A 15,840-nucleotide genomic window follows, 5' to 3' on the forward strand; every position below is an offset into this window, starting at 1 on the left:
GAACAAAGGGAGCTTTGGATGTAGTTTACATTATCCTGTGCCGGTGGCCAAGACAGCAACCCATGTTCAAATTAAGCAAGTGGATGGCTTTTCCTGCTAACGTGGCTACTCTGTCACAGGCCTAGGATGGGAAGCGCAAGGTCAGGCAGAGCAAGCTCTTGCTTCAAACCCGGTGTCATACAGTCAGGGGAAAGGCTGGGTGTTGTATATAGTCTTTTACCCTTTGTCTAACTACACTTTCTATGCTGCTTGACTTCACTGGAGTTCTGCTGCAGGTCTTTTTTGTTTGTAAGTCACAGAAATTTGGGTGTGTCAGCTGGGGATGGCAGCTAGAGCAAAGGTCGGGCTGGAGAGCAGGTAGGAACTGAGGAGCTTTTAAGCACGCCCGCAAGAAGTGCATTTGTGTGAGGTGACCGTGTTTGGCTTGGGAGGGGAAAGACAATGCTATTTGCTTGGTATGTTGGCATGGAGATAGTTAGCCCAGAAGCAAGGCTGTGCTGGACCTGTGGAAAATATTATTTACTATTTCTTATTTAAAAATAAGTCCTCATGCATGCAGGTTTTTGTATTCCCTTTTCAGTACAGTATAGAACAATAGCGCTGGGATGCAGAGGAAGCAGAGAGGAACAGACAAGGTGGGGGGGGGGAGGCAGAGGGGCCAGAGTGTAAAAACTGAATATGGCAGAGGTTTTAAAGCAAACGGGCAGAGTAAGTCAAATGTGAGGGGAGGGTGGCTGCGGTCCTTTTGCCAGCAGACAGCCTGTCCCAGCACTCAGCAAAATAATACCAGTCAACCAGAAAGGCATCCAGTCAACTTAGAAAGGCATCCAGACTATGGGCTGTGAAAGGTAAGAGCCGGAAGGTTCTTCCTTTTCAGGCATGTAATCTTTTAAGGCTACAGCTTTAGTCAGTTTGCACCTGATAAAAAATCTATATGCTGTTACTAAGCCTATAAGGTCCTTGATAAATGATGCAGTACATGGCTTGAATATGTTATGTAATTTCAGATACATTTTGAAGGTGTGTTTGAGAGATGTGATTTTTAAAATCTTCTTGATATGCAATAAAAGGAGAAATGAGAAAGTATCCACAGGTAGTTAAGATGGCTCAGCAGAAGCAATAGCAGATTCTGAGCAACATCTGTGAATGTGGGTGCTCTTTGGTATATTGTTAGGGTCTTTTTTTTTTTTTTTTTAAATTAATGTGTGGCTGAGTCTCTGATGCTTGCTGACAGCAAATTTAGTTTGGTGGAGATGCAGAGACATCTGGGAGTTTCCAATTCTGCAAGAACCAGCCCAAACATAAAAGACAGTTCATGAAGAAAGAATGGAGTGGCTGAGATATTGTTGTTTCTGCACTAAGTGAAGAGGGGAATTTGACAACAGGTAGCAGCAGTAAGGACAGAGCCCTGCAAACTGTATACACCAGCATTAACAATCTGCTCCTTTCAATCACAGCCAAAGGGAGAGTAGGGTTATCCAGTCTGTGAGGGAAACTAAAGAATAGCACAGGATGATATTAGCATGAAGTGTTTTCTACATGTTTAAAAACTGGGCGGTGTCTGGTCCTTTGAAGGGATCTTTTAAAAGGAAGGAGAAATTCCATGGTCTCATTCATAGGGCCAAGTACATCTGAAGGAAGCTGAGTTTACTGTTTGTATCTCTCTCCTCTGCTGAAGGAAGATTCAGATTTTAAAGAGGGGTTTTTGTTTGATTGATTGATAAAGGGGAGAGATCTGCCTTAAGGTTTTCCACAAGATCTTCTCAGCTCTGGATTTTTCTTTATTTTGTAATTCATATTTAGTATTCAAGAGAACAAATGTTTTATCTATCTAGACACTGTAAACACTTCTTATTCCTTTCCCTTTCTTCCAATTAGGGTAAATGGTAGGAAAAACATTTGAAATTGTCATTTGTGAGAAGGAGAGAGGTGGATTTGTTGACCATTGCTAAGACTGTGATTTAATGGGTTTTAGTGTTACTGGAGAGTTGGGTATTTTGGAAAGCATGCCCAGAACTTAGGATAGCCATTCTGAAATCAGTTTTTAATACATTCCTAAATTAGGAATTAAAACCAAATGCAATACAAGATTAATTATTCTCCATGTACTTTCCCTTGTCACCATGGAGTCCTCTTGTGAGAGCTATGTACCAGAGAGGCAGGACAAGGGTAGTCTTACCACAAGTAATTTCATTGTACAAGAACAAAAACTAATTCCCAAGTTTCCTCCCAAGTACACTCATGTTAAGGAGAGGATCTGTTCAGGGTTGTATTTCTAGTTCTGTAGCAATTACAAAAAATGCCTACATGGAAAAGCAGCAGTAGGAAAACATCTGTGTTTCTAGCTTGTCTCTATAACGTTTTCTTTCCTTTTGTGTTAATATAATACAGATATAACTGTGCAATCCATTTTTTTCTTGAGTACATTTTTTTCTCATTTGTTTTTTCTCTTCCTAAGAGAAATGAGTAAAGTCAGCTTGACAGAGCTAGCCAGCTTTCTGTAGATCAAGGGCATGTGATTTGTGGCCCATAGTTGGGAAACCACTGGTATTAAGTTGTTTATGAAATCTACTTCTGCAGCATGATGACTGGAGAAGGACGCCAGCTCTCAGGAGGGATCAGGCTTGATGCAGTGCTAAGGAGTGGGGGAGAAAGAAACCCCATTGCTTGCTTGACCACAGGCTGTCTAAATCACTCAAACTCTGGTTGAAACACTGACCTCTTTGCACAATTAATAATAGTCCTTTTCTAATAATCCTCTCTCCCTTGCTCTTTGACTAGCTGCTAGGAAATCTCTGTCCAGTCTATTACTGGAATATATACACACTAGCTTATGTGCAACTGGTGATATGAATTCCATCCTCTATCAGCATTTTTGCTTTCATTAGCCTAGTTACTCTTTAGACAGAAATGCTTAGATATCTCACTCAGGCCCTTTTGATCGGCCGTTTGCTGGAGTCAGCTGCTTCTTAGAGACCTTGCCTGCATGCTCTTCCAGACCAGCTTGGGTAGGGTTGCATGAGGGCTGAGGCTGCCAAGGTTCTTGGCACCTTACTCAAGGTAGAAGTACTGCTGGGTGACATGTGCTGATAATTTTATGAAAAAGGCCTTCTGGAAAGGCTAGGATCAAAGAATTATAGTACGGGAAGCAGCCTGCTTGGGAATGAAATCACAAGCCATTTCAGCAATGCTCTTTTTCAGAAAGATGCAAACAAGCAGGCTGAGAACTTCCTGAATGAGTCAGAACAGAGGCCTGGACAAGGGGAAAGAAGAAAACTTGTGGCAAACTGCTGCCCACATTCAAGGTCCCACACTTCCAACTCCTCTGGGGCTGAAAGGGATGTATCTAAATGGGGTTGTGTATTAGAAGCCCTGTCCCTAAGTAAGGGAAAAGGGATTCAACAAAAAACTGACTGCCCTTGGTACAAGGTAAGATAAAAAGGGAGCTGTTTACTGAGTGTGAAGGACTTGTGAAGGACTTTACATGGTAAGAGACCAAAGCACTTGATGAGATCCAAATGCCCAGCTCTATTTGTATTGATGTTTCCCATTTGAGCTGTTGTTCTGAAATGGCAAAGAAAGACTTCTTTAGCTGGAGGCCAGATCATTTAACAAGGCCTGAAGAAACCAAAATATCCTGAAAGAAAACTTCTATGTGGTGTCCATAGGTCTAGGAAAGCTAAGTATTACTTCCTTTTGTATTGCATATATTGCAATGTCTGTTGGTATTGCTGTTTAGGAACATGTGTCCTGTATCTCATCTGTATTTTTTCAGGTGTAAGAGCTACTCTAATTTTAACATCAGACATACAGAACTACAAAGGCTATGTAAAAAGAGAGAATAGCAAAACAAAACAACAGAAGAAAACTCAAAGGAGCCTACTGCCTTCATGAAAAGGTAGAAGACTGCTTTTTAATTAAAGGACATTGGAAATTTTTCTCATAAGGAAGAGGTGGGGCTTACATTGTTTTGCCCAGATGATGAGTCACATGCCAATTTAATTCAAAGGGGAATAAAAATTCAGTCTGCCTTCCCTCTCATACAGAACGCTTTAATGTAATTCAGTTTTATGGAGTATATTCCATAAAATAAAGTTCAACGGTTTTACCTACTGCTTATAAGCAGAGCCCTGAAGGTGTACAATGACACAAAGTGCTGCTCTCTGAGCCTTTAAATTCCACAAGAGCCAGAGTTTTGATGAAGTCACGTCTCTTGGCCAGTCTGTTTACTGTCTCCCATTTTCAACATTCTTCTCTTGACCTGCAGTGTTAGTTTATTAGCTCCATTAAAAATTCCAGTACTCCAGGTCAGTAGACGAGTAGAGGTTTTAAGTAATTCAAGGCTGGTTTGGCATGGTGTAGATATGGGTGTGTGATTGAGTCAAACTCAAGTTATGTGTAGTTTATCCTCATTTTACTCAATTGAAACAAAATGACAAGGAAAAAAATCCCAATATAATGGTGATCAACTTCTGTGAAATATGGACAGAAAGTACCAAAGTTACATGTATAGTTGCAGGAAACTAACAGATTAATGAAGCTGCAGTATTAGAGCTGCATCTGCTCTAGCCTTTAAAGTTACCCATCAATTTCCAAGATGCTTGAATTAGCATACATTTGTAAATTTATAATTGATTGCTCAACAGTAAATGTTGCTTACTGCTAATGCTGTGAACGTTTTAGAGACAGTAAATTACTTTCCTGCTGTAGATGTGGCTTTAATTGTATTTTTAATGCTGGAGATAGAATTCTTTAGGTCTACATTCATAAAGAATAGTTGAATCAAAAATCTATTCAGTACCCCACCCCCCACTGCATTTTTGGCTGATGGCTGGGACAGCAAAACCCTTCTGTCCTGGGGCATTGAAAAAGGACACTAGCTCTTTATTTGAAATGCAAACTTTTCTCTCTTTTTCTTGAATTTAGTTGAATCTGAACCATGTGGAGATGATCGCCAGCTGAAGACACACATCACATCTCAAATTTTTAGGAAGATGAAGTTGGTAAAGCACCAGTGATTCTTGCTGTTTCTGTGGGATCACTAATAATTAAAAACTAAACCAGCAAAACAAACAAACACAAAACAACAACAAAAACATTACATTTTCTCTGAATCTTTTCAGATAAACTACCAGTTGCTACCTGCCTAGCACTAGCCACTGGGCAGAAGTAAATCCACATGATAGGGTTTTTATTGTTCCATTTGTCATCACAGTATTCAGTAAAGATTATGGATGAGTGTAAGGAAATAGAAAAGACGTCATAAAATCTACTGAAATAAATTCTCTTGTAGCAAGAGCAAAAGCCAAAGAGTAGGTAAGCACTAGTCTTAAATACCATAAACCTTTAGGTCTACAATGTACTGAACTCTGTTCTATTCATAGTAATCTGTATCTTCTCTTGAGCATACCAAAAGGGAATATGCAGAAATAAAAAGTGCAATAGTCAAACACAATTCTCCCTATGTTTGTTTTAAAACCTATTCAGTCATTACAGACTTTACAATGTCTACTATGTGAACTTTAGTTTCAGAAAGCTGTAGCACATATCAGACAAACATCATGCTTTGATCCCAGTTGCGTGCAGATTTCTGTGTGCATGCATGTGTTTACAAAGGCATACATGTAAGTATGTTGGTTTGAAACATTTTTCTGGTCTTAGTCAAAAATATATATATACAAAGTATACTTATGAAGTATTGAAAGAGCTAGTAAGAGTAGATGAGAGATATTTTTACTTTTGAATTTACAATACAACATCAAAAACTCTTCTGTCCTATTTTTCCCAATTTGACATTTTTCTGAAGGATGAAGTAATGACACAATATTAGCAATGACATTTGTGCCTGTCAAGTGATTTTCAGTTGAGTGTTTATTTCTGTCGGTTTGGCTTGTTCAGGCTTCTCCTCCTGCCACCCCCTTGTGCAGAGATGGTGGCATTCACAGTCCGTGCCTGACATCTTCTGGTGGCATTTCCATACTGCACAATAGCTTATACGGCAGTTGAAGAAGAAAATTACAGGGCCTTAAAGTTTAAAACAGAACAGTTTTTGTGAAATTGTCCTACTGAGGACAATGGTTTCATAACCATTCAGGATTATTTTCTTTCTCTTCTTCTGCACCATCTCATTTACTTACACAATATCTTACACAAATTCTGTGTTTGGAGTTATTCCTAATTTTCCCTTGCAGAATTCTTGATTTTCATGACATTAGAAAGGAGGCTGGAGGGGGATGACACAACACGACTTTTTTGAAACATATAGCAAATAGATAAATTTTATCTTGACTGCACTGTGGAGTCTAAGGATTTTTTTTTCAAATGTATTCAGCATTTCATAGCTTTGGGACTTCTGTCATGTAGCCACAAAGCCTCATGACAGTACAGGCTTTAGATTCTCAGAAATTTAATTTCCTTAAGTAAAACTTAAAGCAATGCCTTCTAGTGTGCTGGACTTCTGCCTCTCATATTTCCCAGGAATTTACTGAGCCGCTGTGCATATACGAAGCAGTTGGAAGATAGGTATGTGTTTAATTTAAAAGAGGCTGGTGGTTTTGTTTACAGGAATTACATTCTAGTCCTTCATCTTCATTCCTTTCTGCATTCCTTTCATTTGGAGGCTCAGACTGTTTACATGGTCAGCTTCCCTGGAGTTAAGCTAAAGCTAGGAGGAGGACATTTTGATTTCTGAAGAGGCCTGCTTGGGAAACTCCCCCCAGGTGAATGGCTGCTGTGGAGAGCTGGTGGGAACTGAGAGCCCTAAACCGTCAGCATTAGCATGGGGCTTTTTTCACTACTCCTGAAACAAGGGCTGCTGCTCATGCGCCAGGTGCTTGCTTCCCTCTTGAGCTGGCCAAGGATACAGCGTCCTTGTGTCCAGTGTGTGCTGTAGCCTCTTATAGCAGTGTTAGCCCCTTGGATTTCTTTAAAGTAAACAACATGTCTTTGGACACAGTTCCAGCCTGAGCCTGTGGCCTGGTTCCTTCTGTTTCCCACAGAGCCACTGCAGTCCCCCTGTGTGGTCCTCAGCAGGAAGGCTTCAGGCCTGTTTGCACTGGCCTTCAAGAGCTTTCCCTATGTTGTACACAGGTTAGTGAGGCACAGGGCAGCACCCAGTTTTCTTACATTCCTCCTTTGGGACACTACTGATTTTTCAGTGCTCTCCCTGCACTTGTCAGGGTGAGTGAACGGAGCAGGATGCTACATTGCTGTTGCAGCCCTTGATGCTACCTGCAGCCTTCAGAGCTCTGTAGGTGATAGAAATTGAAGTACACTTCTTAGCACTTTCGGTGTCATGTCAAAAATCTTGTAATTTTTTTGCCTGATTGTTTGCCTTTCTGGAAAGTCCTGAAATTACTTGTGAAGAGCCTTCAGAACACGTCCATCTCCTCCTCCTCTTAGAGACCTAGGCCTCTGTCCTCAGACAAGGTCATCCCTGAAATGAAATTACTGAGACAACAGAATCATGAGGGAGCATTTCAAAGCATCATTGCTGGGTCTGGCTGGAGTACGGCTGACAGAGCATTAAAGGCATTTGTCCTACAATACAAAGCTCAGATAGCACCCTCACCTACTAAAAGAATAATCCATCTCCTCTCTCTTCCTATTAGTGTGATGTGGCCTGCAGTTTTGATCAAATTGAAGTGACCAGCACTTAGGAAGGCTTTACCATTCTTGGCCTGGCCTGACACGACGTGAACTTGCATTTAAGTGTGCTTGCTCTGCCGAAGCCCCAAGTAGGACTTGTGTTGAGAAGGGTTTGTAAACTGCTTCAAAAATCTCTTCAAAGCTAAGTGCCAGAATAATGCTTTATAAGCCAGATTGTTAGAAGGTAGCTCTGGATGTGTTATGAGGGATTTATTTTGACACTGCCATTAAATTGAAATGCCCATTCAGTCTCTACATGAGCACTGGGTGCCTAAATTTCCATGGTAGTCACTGGAGCTCAGAGACAGAGGATGCTCCCTAACATACACACTCCCTCTCCTGTGAGTGAAATTGCCATCTAACCTGCTTTGTCTGTGTTGACCACAGCTCTGCTGTCTCTATTGGGAGTTACACATCAGGTGCACTTGTATATACCTGTATGTGGATACCTATAGTTATATGTCTTGAAGCAAATCCCCACCCACATTACAAATTGAATTAGATTTTGCAGAATCCAAAAGTAATAGTTTTTTCTTTAAAAAACAAACAAACAAACAAACAAAAACAAGACAAAACAAAACAAAACACCGCTATGCCAAATCATTTTCCTTGTAAAACCATTTAAGTTCTGTGCAGACAGTAAGTAGCCCTTAGAGACAGGCAGTCTTCTGTTGTATGTAAAACATTTTTAAAGACTTTAACATTTTAAAGATTTTTAAAAGAAATCACAAATAGAATTTAAATATTTTAAGCTATTATTAAATCTCTTTTACAAGAACATTCAAAACTGTAGCATCTGAACACTCAAACCATGCCATTTCAGCTCCAGTATTAACTACAGAAGTGGTAAATTTCCTGAGAGATAAAATAAGCAACTTCTATCAGAACAGGATACTGAACAGACTGAAAAATCTTCATTCTTCCTTAGGAAAAACGGATGTTTGGTTTCCATGGCTGCATATCTAGATATGTAGAAAATATATTTGCCTTCAGTTTTTAGCTTGTGGTATTTTACAGTTGATTTTGTATATTTGCAACTGGGTAGAAGGAAGAAATACAGCAAGGCATTTGGAAATATTTGAGTGCCTTTCAAATTGAAAAAGAATGAAAAATGGTCTTATTGCTCACTAATCTTTGCTGGCTGGTTCTGAAAACCCACATTTCTTATGTATCTGCTACCTTCAGAAATCCTCTTCATACTCATGCAGTTAATACACCTGGCTCACCCTCTGCTTTCTTCATCTTCCACAAAGTGGAGCTACAGCTGCACAGAGAGAACATAAGATGGTAAAATGTTTGAAGTATAAGAAAGGAATATTCTGCGCTGAAAAAAAGTTGAAGCTTGACAGTTGCATGTGAAGGAAAGCTAATTCATCAGTTCAGCTAACTGATCGATTCTAGCTCTATATTCAGAAGTTAGGCTTTTCATCTTAATCCATCCTGAATGAGTGATGAAGTGCTTGCACATGGTGTACCATTTCTTTACCTTGGCACAAATCTTGTTTGAGGGTGTCTAGGATTAATGTTTTTCAGAGGAAACTTTGGTTAGTTTTCAAACCAGTAGTTTCACTTACGGGTAGAGACCAACCAATATGATGTTCTTCTCTAAGGTGAAAGTGTACTGCAGTTTTAGTTTTGTTCCTAGGCATATTCAGATACGCTGTTATACTTCAGTTCTCTGTGAAAAATCTAAATGCGTGGTGGCACATGACTAGTCGGGAATAGTTTCTACACTGATTCCCCACAAGATACTGCACAAACAGCTTTGTGAAAGCTCAGAAAACTATTCAGTGATAATTTACTGCTGAGTGGGAGCCTGCAGATATTCCTGAGGTTGGAGCTGTGTCAGGACCAAAACTAATCAGTGCTGCAGCCCTGCATGGAGTATAAGTAACCTCAGGTCAAATTAGTGGCATTCAATTTCTACCTACAGAGAATAAGAATAATGCTTACCAACTCCTTACTGAAACAATTCCTGAGATATCATGATCAAGGTTTATACCTCACCTTGAAAAAGCACTTAGTTATAAAAACTCCTAGTTAGGGTATTAATGCTATTGTTATTATATAACTATGTTACATACTACCTACAAAACTTGTTTTCTTCAAATTCTCAAAGAGATTTTTTTTTTCCTAGTTACATGTGTGGAAAGAGAGGTAGGAGACACATGAAGTAAATTACATGAGATTCCATGAAAAAAAAAACACAACACAAAGCACAATGAGAGTCAGGAGGCAAACTTGATCATCCCACTGTAACATTCTGCCTGTCAGGCCAGCGATTACTTAATTAGCTCCTAAACACATAAGAAGTTCAATTATCTAGGATAGTAACCCTGAAAAAAAAAATTAGCTGCAGCTGTAGCTGGAATCAGAGAAGGCAGAGAAGGTTTGGGAAATGTAGCCCTGGACTTTCAAGCAGAGAAGAAAATACAGTGTGCATGCAGCTGCAGGGTACTGTTACTGCCAGTGGTGTCAGCTGGAAACCTAGAAAGGCAGTGTTTCACACAATTTTTATTTACAGGATCAGCACAGTCCAGAAGATGGATCGTCCATGTCTGTGTATGAACTGGCACTCATTGATCTGAAGGGGAGAAGCCTGGGGAGGTTAAGCTAACACTCTGGCACAGCTGCTGCGTGAGAGGCAGTGGCTGATGGGTCACTGGGCTGATGAGACACGCTGGTACAGATGTTCCTGCTCCTTGCTGTTATGTTTATCTGTAAACCTCTGTCCCACCTCCCTTGTTTGCCTGTTACACTATGCAGAGAGGAAGGGGAAGTCAAAAAGGATGGTGTGAAGCCCAGTTCTGCTCAAGCTGAAGTCCTTAACTGCCCCTCAGCTTTATCTTCCTGGATTTACCCAGTTCTAGTGGAGAGGAAGACCTGAATTTAGGTCTTTGCTGCATCCACTCTACTTACAAAACACAGAGAAACTGCCTGCCTGCCTACCTGCACATACTAAGTAAGCAAAGAGCTTGCTTGCTGCTCTGTACAAAGTCCTTGGTTTCTTTTAGGCCTAATATTGGACTGTATTCTCCAGACAGTTTCCAGAAGCCATGTGTAAGGAATTGGTTATTTCATGGTAATATCCAGATCAGTAATTTCCAAAGTGTTTGGATTCTTTTTTTCGTGATGAGTACTCTGTGGCTGTGTTATGAGGCATGTGTTGAATTATATTGCCTGTCAAAGAAGACCATGTCACTGCTAATAAGACCAAATGTATTCCATGGATAACTGTTTTAGATTATTAATGGGATCAAATATTTTCATATGTTCTGCTAAGTAATTCAGATGAAAAGGGTACAATTCTTGCAGGATTTTGAAAACAGATCTATCTCTACAAAACCATGTCACAGTAAGTGGCTGTTCTACACTATGGAAACACATTGTTAATGGATCAGGAACTGACATTAATCTCTCTCTCTCTCTCTTTTTATTTTATTTCCTCCTTTTTTTTTTTTTTTTCTCTCTCTTTTGGTGCAACAATCTTGAAGGATAATGAAAATCCAGAAGACTTTTGATTAAGATGATTTGACAAAAAATAACATGCTTGTTTAGTAGATTATGTCAGTGGTAATTTCAGACCTACAAAGTTAAAAGCATCTGATCTTTAAGACTTTTGCTTTGGCTTTGAAGTTTATATAGCTAGCATTAGTAGTATAGGGATGCCCAGGTACCCAAATTGTGGACCAGAATTCTGCATGGTGCACATCATAGGAAAGAAGTCAAATATGGCAATAAAGTGAGTGTAAATGAAGTGGGAAAATGTTGTACATGCCTTCTATATACTCAGCAGGGAGCAGTCTGTTGCTGCTTACGTGTGGAGGAAACCTACTGTTTTAGAGGTGCTGAGGAATGCAGTGTGCCAGTGCATATTTGTATTTAACAGCTGTTAGTCAAGGAACATGCTGTGTAATTTTGTAGGGACATGAAATATTCTGTCATGAAGGAGCTCCTCATCTATCCTTGAACATATCAAGAGTGTGAGAGGATTTATGGAGCTGTCAACTACGAGATAACTAATGCACACATGTATGAAAGAAAGTAAAGATACTGTAAAACAGATAGCCTGGCTAGCAGGAAAATGACAGAGTTCCTGTTTAACTTGCTAATTCTATCAACACATTTTAAAATCTAGATTCCAGTGTGTTTTACTTTTATTTTAAATGGATTGGCATTGTGTGTGATGTCTGTATCATGCAAATTTTCCTTTATATGAAAACTGGAAATGGATATGGGATAGTGGTGTGACCAAAAGTTTGTTCCCCTTGAAATGCCTTAAAAGAAGAAAGTAAGTCAAAGCTGCTTAAGCTGACTCAAGAGTGGTCCTCCTAGTCCTCCTAGTATGTGATCAGAGTGAAGTATTTGTGCTGCCAACTTCAAACGAAGCTGGGAGGAGACAGGCTGAGGCTAACGTGCAGTTCGTATTGATTGTTTGGCTACCTTAGTTATAATGAAATGTGCTTGCATTATGGTGCTAGGCAGACACAGTTTGCTCTCTCTTGGGGAAAGGGTTACAAGAGATTTGATGAAGGCACTTGAGATGATGAAAGTCTTGGTGGGAACTGAGATTCTGGTGCAGGGCAGGAAAAAAAAAAAAGCCCTCAGTATCGCCCCGTCCATCACATTTCTTCTCCATCAAAAGTGCCACTGCACTTCTTTGAAGTGCTCGTATGACTCATCATTGCTAATAAGATATATAATAAGACCATGAAGAAAGTATACTTTAAACTGCACATATACAGGAAGGTACTGTGGGAAATGATTGTAGCATCTTTGTACTTTCTACTTTGAAGCATGTGTCAACTGGTTGCAAAGGCTTTTGCAACTCAGTGTTTTTTCCTCAACCCATGTTTCTAAAAGATGGTTAGGTGCCAGTTGCAACAGAGTGGTTTAGTAAACTTTAGAAAAGAAAGGAAAGTTGGCTAAACAGAGGTAGAACATGAGAAGGAAACCAAGAGAAGAATCAACAATAGAGGAGTTTGTGCTCAGCAGGGTGAGGGAACACAGTAAATACAACACAAAGGGGATCAAACATGGGATCAGGATTTTAGTTAGAAAATATCTTGTAGCTTTGACATAACAATGAAATGGAGAATGGCAAGAGGCAACAATATGGTCCCCTGATCTGCAAGTGATTTCTTTTTCTTTCTGCCTTTTTTACATTTATTCCCCTGTGTTATCTGTGCTTAAAATGTCAGCTGCAGAAGCTTGCTTACTTTTCTTGCTTGCCATTGTTGCATTACTAATTACTGCAGATTTAATTATGGTCATGGTGCTCAAACCTTTCAGGCAGCTATTTGTGTTAATTCCAAGGAATGAGAGCATTAAACAATTCTTATCACTGGACTGGAGTGAGACATGTCATTCTTTGTGTGGGGAAAAAACCTTTCTGAAACACGATGCAAAACAGCAATGGTAACCTGAATCTTCTCAGCATTTTATTCTGGAGACTTGGAACTCTAAAACTCAAGGCAGTATGAAGCCTAATGAAGAATCATCTTTGTTCTGATATGAATTTGCAGCTAGATGCTTTTTCTCTGCTTCTATTATCGTAGAAATCTGTAGCTACAATGCATATTTATTCACTTGCCAATTAACCAATTTAGCCTCTTTTTATTGATTTTGAAGAGGTGGCTTAAAAATTCTTAACTGAGTTAAACACTAGAGGCAACCTTTCATACGAAAGAAAGAAAATATACAAAACCCATTTGACTCTGTGAATGTCACAGAAAATATCTCAAAAATAAGTTTAATAATATGGCTAGTTTCATGAAGGAAAAATACATCTTGTGCAGGATGCAAGTTACTGAGCCTCAGAGTTCACTGGAATGAGGGGATGATAGTGTTTCTGACTAAGCACGAGAGAATTGACTTCAGCATTACATTCCAGGCTACAACCTGCCAGGCTTTCAATCAGGATTTACAGCCAGTGATCCTCCTCCTTGTGATAAATGGTCCAAGGGAGAAGACAAATATAGCCTAAGCCCAACCTGGAATTCTTCAATGACAGATTCGTGTCAGTGTTTTGGAACAACCTTTTAGTGGGTGCTTCTGCTTCTTAGGAAGAGTCATGAAATATTCTAAGGTATAAATACAATTAAGTACAAGGGGAGAACTGTCCCTGGACTCTGGGACAATACAAACAAAATTTGGGACATTTTTTTTTTTTGTGGGATAATCATGAATAGTAGCAGATCAGAGAATATTTTGCTGCTCTTGTGCACCAGTCTTCTATTTTTGAGAAAAACTGATGTTGGCTGTGTTTGGTGTATAACATCAGTGCATTGCCTACAGAGCTTTCCTTGTTGTAAGTAATAAAAGAGTATACAAAGATATGAGATGGTTGACGGAAATTAAATGTCAGCCATCAAACTGGTGAGTCTGATTCTGTCAAAAGATGAAGTATTTTATTTTTTATTTTTTTTCTAAATGATTGTTAAGAACCTTGGTGCAGTGCATGTCTAGGACAAAAAGACCTGCCCCCTCCTTCACCCCAAAAGTCTGAAGAACTGTCTTCATTTCCTCAGCTTATCTGGCCTCTTCATAACCTCCATTAAGGATGTCTAGGTCATTCTCTTTACAGAACTTTCTTTTTTATGTTGAATGCAGTAAAACCTTGAAATAAACCTCTCAGTGTGGCTCTTGTGTCTGAAAATACTGCTGTAGGTATCATTCACAAGGTACCACAGAAAGTTAAATTCTTCTCTGGACTAGCTTTTCAAATACTACTTTTTGGTGTAATATTACAAGTATTTTCTCTATTGAGCATAGAAAGATTTACTGCATATAAGGTAAATGCAACTAGGATTGGGTAAAAGTCCTTTTGGGATATATAGAAAAAGCCTTTTCCATGCTTTCTTTAACACCTGGATGAACAATAGTGTCTGAACTGACACTGAAAATAGGGGCTGGACATGACTGTGGTAGATGTGGGGGTTGGTCTCTTCTCGCAGATAACTAGTGATAGGACTAGAGGGTATGGCTTCAAGTTGCACCAGTGGAGGTTCAGCTTGGAAATGAAGAGACGTTTCTTCTCAGAAAGAGTGGTCAAGCATTGGAATGGGTTGCCCAGGGAAGTGGTGGAGTCACCATCCCTGGGAGTGTTCAAAGAAAGGTTGGACATGGTGCTTAGGGTCATGGTTTAGTGGGTGACATTGGTGGTAGGGTGATAGTTGGACCAGATGATCTTGGAGGTCTTTTCCACCTCAATGATTTGATGATTCTTTGTATGTTCTGAAAGGCAGGACAGTATGTATAGAAGAAACTGAACTGGAATCCTGGAGTGAAAATGCTAATGCATAAATAAATAAGGGAATTGACTGTTAGTTTAATCAGAAAATATAATGTTCTAATTCTTGCTTTGCATAACTAACAGGCAATTAACTTTCATTGACTCATGATGTGAAAAGAGATCGAGAGATGTATATCCTTTGCTTTGGTAACAATCTGTCAGTTGGGAAGAATGTTTTTCTTGACAGTTGATTAGGGGTTAAATGAGCTGAATAAAATTGGTAATTTTTGCTGCTTTTCTCACTTAGTATAACAGCTATTATATGAAGCATTTTTCCTTACATTAGTTGTAATAACTGGCTTTAACTGATTAGCCCTGTTGGAAGAACTGCTTTTGATTGACAAAGTGTTTTGGTATTCTCAAGATCAGCCAAAATGTGTGTTAGATATAGAGCCTGGATCAAAAGTATTTTTATCGACTTTTATAAATTTCAGTCTGCTCTTAAGCAAAGTGATGCTCTTAGGTAAGCACATGCTTGGTCTGAGGATGCAACAGCTTAGATGTCGAGGAAAGGAGCAGCAGCATCTCATACCTTCATAACGGGGTACCTGCCTGTATCTCTGGGGGACTGCACTGCACTACAAGAGCATTACCTTAGCTCCTGCAGACCAACAGGCAGTGTCTCATGGCAGACAAGCCACAGACGATGACCCCAACCATTGACAATCTGGAAGAGTAACACTGGCAAACCCACCAGGCCCACCAGAAGACGTCAGCCTGCTCTCACTTGCTGACAACTGAAGTGGCATGGGTCTGTCTGGTGCTCATTGACCCTAGACTGAAAAACAAACAAACAAACATCTGGGAGAAAAGAACAATTTCTGAGCAGTGGGAATAGGGAAAAAGGTCAACTATGAAAATGCCTGCAATGTTCTCCAGCTCTTAGTAAGTCCTCGTGC

The sequence above is a fragment of the Anas acuta genome, chromosome 1 (genome assembly GCF_963932015.1).
Source record: "Anas acuta chromosome 1, bAnaAcu1.1, whole genome shotgun sequence".
Lineage (NCBI taxonomy): Eukaryota > Metazoa > Chordata > Aves > Anseriformes > Anatidae > Anas > Anas acuta.